This window comes from Oncorhynchus keta, chromosome 12 (assembly GCF_023373465.1).
Source record: "Oncorhynchus keta strain PuntledgeMale-10-30-2019 chromosome 12, Oket_V2, whole genome shotgun sequence".
NCBI lineage: Eukaryota > Metazoa > Chordata > Actinopteri > Salmoniformes > Salmonidae > Oncorhynchus > Oncorhynchus keta.
Window position 1 is genome coordinate 55631841 of NC_068432.1, and position 4997 is coordinate 55636837.

The window sequence follows — 4997 nt, forward strand, 5'->3', positions numbered from 1 at the left end:
AGTAGACTAGCTGACTAGAGGTGATAGTAGACTAGCTGACTGGAGGTGTCAGTAGACTAGCTGACTGGAGGTGATAGTAGACTAGCTGACTGGAGGTGATAGTAGACTAGCTGACTGGAGGTGATAGTAGACTAGCTGACTGGAGGTGTCAGTAGACTAGCTGACTGGAGGTGTCAGTAGACTAGCTGACTGGAGGTGATAGTAGACTAGCTGACTGGAGGTGTCAGTAGACTAGCTGACTGGAGGTGATAGTAGACTAGCTGACTGGAGGTGATAGTAGACTAGCTGACTGGAGGTGTCAGTAGACTAGCTGACTGGAGGTGATAGTAGACTAGCTGACTGGAGGTGATAGTAGACTAGCTGACTGGAGGTGATAGTAGACTAGCTGACTGGAGGTGATAGTAGACTAGCTGACTGGAGGTGATAGTAGACTAGCTGACTGGAGGTGATAGTAGACTAGCTGACTGGAGGTGATAGTAGACTAGCTGACTGGAGGTGATAGTAGACTAGCTGACTGGAGGTGTCAGTAGACTAGCTGACTGGAGGTGTCAGTAGACTAGCTGACTGGGGGTGATAGTAGACTAGCTGACTGGAGGTGTCAGTAGACTAGATGACTGGAGGTGTCAGTAGACTAGCTGACTGGAGGTGATAGTAGACTAGCTGACTGGAGGTGTCAGTAGACTAGCTGACTAGAGGTGATAGTAGACTAGCTGACTGGAGGTGATAGTAGACTAGCTGACTGGAGGTGATAGTAGACTAGCTGACTGGAGCTGTCAGTAGACTAGCTGACTGGAGGTGTCAGTAGACTAGCTGACTGGAGGTGTCAGTAGACTAGCTGACTGGAGGTGTCAGTAGACTAGCTGACTGGAGGTGATAGTAGACTAGCTGACTGGAGGTGACAGTAGACTAGCTGACTGGAGGTGATAGTAGACTAGCTGACTGGAGGTGATAGTAGACTAGCTGACTGGAGGTGACAGTAGACTAGCTGACTGGAGGTGATAGTAGACTAGCTGACTGGAGGTGTCAGTAGACTAGCTGACTGGAGGTGATAGTAGACTAGCTGACTGGAGGTGATAGTAGACTAGCTGACTGGAGGTGATAGTAGACGAGCTGACTGGAGGTGTCAGTAGACTAGCTGACTGGAGGTGATAGTAGACTAGCTGACTGGAGGTGATAGTAGACTAGCTGACTGGAGGTGTCAGTAGACTAGCTGACTGGAGGTGATAGTAGACTAGCTGACTGGAGGTGATAGTAGACTAGCTGACTGGAGGTGTCAGTAGACTAGCTGACTGGAGGTGATAGTAGACTAGCTGACTGGAGGTGATAGTAGACTAGCTGACTGGAGGTGATAGTAGACTAGCTGACTGGAGGTGTCAGTAGACTAGCTGACTGGAGGTGATAGTAGACGAGCTGACTGGAGGTGTCAGTAGACTAGCTGACTGGAGGTGATAGTAGACTAGCTGACTGGAGGTGATAGTAGACTAGCTGACTGGAGGTGATAGTAGACTAGCTGACTGGAGGTGTCAGTAGACTAGCCGACTGGAGGTGTCAGTAGACCACCTGACTGGAGTTGTCAGTAGACTAGCTGACTGGGGGTGATAGTAGACTAGCTGACTGGAGGTGTCAGTAGACTAGCTGACTGGAGGTGTCAGTAGACTAGCTGACTGGAGGTGATAGTAGACTAGCTGACTGGAGGTGATAGTAGACTAGCTGACTGGAGGTGATAGTAGACTAGCTGACTGGAGGTGATAGTAGACTAGCTGACTGGAGGTGATAGTAGACTAGCTGACTGGAGGTGATAGTAGACTAGCTGACTGGAGGTGACAGTCGACTAGCTGACTGGAGGTGATAGTAGACTAGCTGACTGGAGGTGATAGTAGACTAGCTGACTGGAGGTGTCAGTAGACTAGCTGACTGGAGGTGATAGTAGACTAGCTGACTGGAGGTGATAGTAGACTAGCTGACTTGAGGTGTCAGTAGACTAGCTGACTGGAGGTGTCAGTAGACTAGCTGACTGGAGGTGTCAGTAGACTAGCTGACTGGAGGTGATAGTAGACTAGCTGACTGGAGGTGATAGTAGACTAGCTGACTGGAGGTGATAGTAGACTAGCTGACTGGAGGTGTCAGTAGACGAGCTGACTGGAGGTGATAGTAGACGAGCTGACTGGAGGTGATAGTAGACTAGCTGACTGGAGGTGATAGTCGACTAGCTGACTGGAGGTGATAGTAGACTAGCTGACTGGAGGTGATAGTAGACTAGCTGACTGGAGGTGTCAGTAGACTAGCTGACTGGAGGTGATAGTAGACTAGCTGACTGGAGGTGTCAGTAGACTAGCTGACTGGAGGTGATAGTAGACTAGCTGACTGGAGGTGATAGTAGACGAGCTGACTGGAGGTGTCAGTAGACTAGCTGACTGGAGGTGTCAGTAGACTAGCTGACAGGAGGTGATAGTAGACTAGCTGACTGGAGGTGATAGTAGACTAGCTGACTGGAGGTGATAGTAGACTAGCTGACTGGAGGTGATAGTAGACTAGCTGACTGGAGGTGTCAGTAGACTAGCTGACTGGAGGTGATAGTAGACTAGCTGACTGGAGGTGATAGTAGACGAGCTGACTGGAGGTGATAGTAGACTAGCTGACTGGAGGTGATAGTAGACTAGCTGACTGGAGGTGATAGTAGACTAGCTGACTGGAGGTGTCAGTAGACTAGCTGACTGGAGGTGTCAGTAGACTAGCTGACTGGAGGTGATAGTAGACTAGCTGACTGGAGGTGTCAGTAGACTAGCTGACTGGAGGTGATAGTAGACTAGCTGACTGGAGGTGTCAGTAGACTAGCTGACTGGAGGTGATAGTAGACTAGCTGACTGGAGGTGTCAGTAGACTAGCTGACTGGAGGTGATAGTAGACTAGATGACTGGAGGTGTCATTAGACTAGATGACTGGAGGTGATAGTAGACTAGCTGACTGGAGGTGATAGTAGACTAGCTGACTGGAGGTGTCAGTAGACTAGCTGACTGGAGGTGATAGTAGACTAGATGACTGGAGGTGTCAGTAGACTAGCTGACTGGAGGTGATAGTAGACTAGCTGACTGGAGGTGACAGTCGACTAGCTGACTGGAGGTGCCAGTAGACTAGCTGACTGGAGGTGATAGTAGACTAGCTGACTGGAGGTGATAGTAGACGAGCTGACTGGAGGTGATAGTAGACTAGCTGACTGGAGGTGATAGTAGACTAGCTAACTGGAGGTGATAGTAGACTAGCTGACTGGAGGTGATAGTAGACTAGCTGACTGGAGGTGATAGTAGACTAGCTGACTGGAGGTGATAGTAGACTAGCTGACTGGAGGTAATAGTAGACTAGCTAACTGGAGGTGATAGTAGACTAGCTAACTGGAGGTGATAGTAGACTAGCTGACTGGAGGTGATAGTAGACTAGCTAACTGGAGGTGATAGTAGACGAGCTGACTGGAGGTGATAGTAGACTAGCTAACTGGAGGTGATAGTAGACGAGCTAACTGGAGGTGATAGTAGACGAGCTGACTGGAGGTGATAGTAGACTAGCTAACTGGAGGTGATAGTAGACTAGCTAACTGGAGGTGATAGTAGACTAGCTGACTGGAGGTGATAGTAGACTAGCTAACTGGAGGTGATAGTAGACTAGCTGACTGGAGGTGATAGTAGACTAGCTGACTGGAGGTGTCAGTAGACTAGCTGACTGGAGGTGATAGTAGACTAGCTGACTGGAGGTGATAGTAGACTAGCTGACTGGAGGTGTCAGTAGACTAGCTGACTGGAGGTGATAGTAGACTAGCTGACTGGAGGTGATAGTAGACGAGCTGACTGGAGGTGATAGTAGACTAGCTGACTGGGGGTGTCAGTAGACTAGCTGACTGGAGGTGATAGTAGACTAGCTGACTGGAGGTGATAGTAGACTAGCTGACTGGAGGTGATAGTAGACGAGCTAACTGGAGGTGATAGTAGACTAGCTGACTGGAGGTGATAGTAGACTAGCTGACTGGAGGTGATAGTAGACTAGCTGACTGGAGGTGATAGTAGACTAGCTGACTGGAGGTGATAGTAGACTAGCTAACTGGAGGTGATAGTAGACTAGCTGACTGGAGGTGATAGTAGACGAGCTGACTGGAGGTGATAGTAGACTAGCTGACTGGGGGTGTCAGTAGACTAGCTGACTGGAGGTGATAGTAGACTAGCTGACTGGAGGTGATAGTAGACTAGCTGACTGGAGGTGATAGTAGACGAGCTAACTGGAGGTGATAGTAGACTAGCTGACTGGAGGTGATAGTAGACTAGCTGACTGGAGGTGATAGTAGACTAGCTGACTGGAGGTGATAGTAGACTAGCTGACTGGAGGTGATAGTAGACTAGCTGACTGGAGGTGTCAGTAGACGAGCTAACTGGAGGTGATAGTAGACTAGCTGACTGGAGGTGATAGTAGACTAGCTGACTGGAGGTGATAGTAGACTAGCTGACTTGAGGCCAGACTCAGAACATGGAATGTGGGTCCTGGTCTAAAGGAGTGCTGTCTATAGGGAATTGTTTTATTTGTATTTTTTTTCACCTTTATTTAACCAGGTAGGCTAGTTGAGAACACCTTTATTTAACCAGGTAGGCTAGTTGAGAACACCTTTATTTAACCAGGTAGGCTAGTTGAGAACAATTTCTCATTTACAACTGCGACCTGGCCAAGATAAAGCAAAGCAGTTCGACAGATACAACGACACAGAGTGACACATGGAGTAAAACAAACATACAGTCAATAATACAGTATAAACATGTCTATATACGATGTGAGCAAATGAGGTGAGAAGGGAGGTAAAGGCAAAAAAGGCCATGGTGGCAAAGTAAATACAATATAGCAAGTAAAACACTGGAATGGTAGATTTGCAGTGGAAGAATGTGCAAAGTAGAAATACAGATAATGGGGTGCAAAGGAGCTAAATAAATAACATGGAGCCAGTGGCAATGTGATAGACTGCA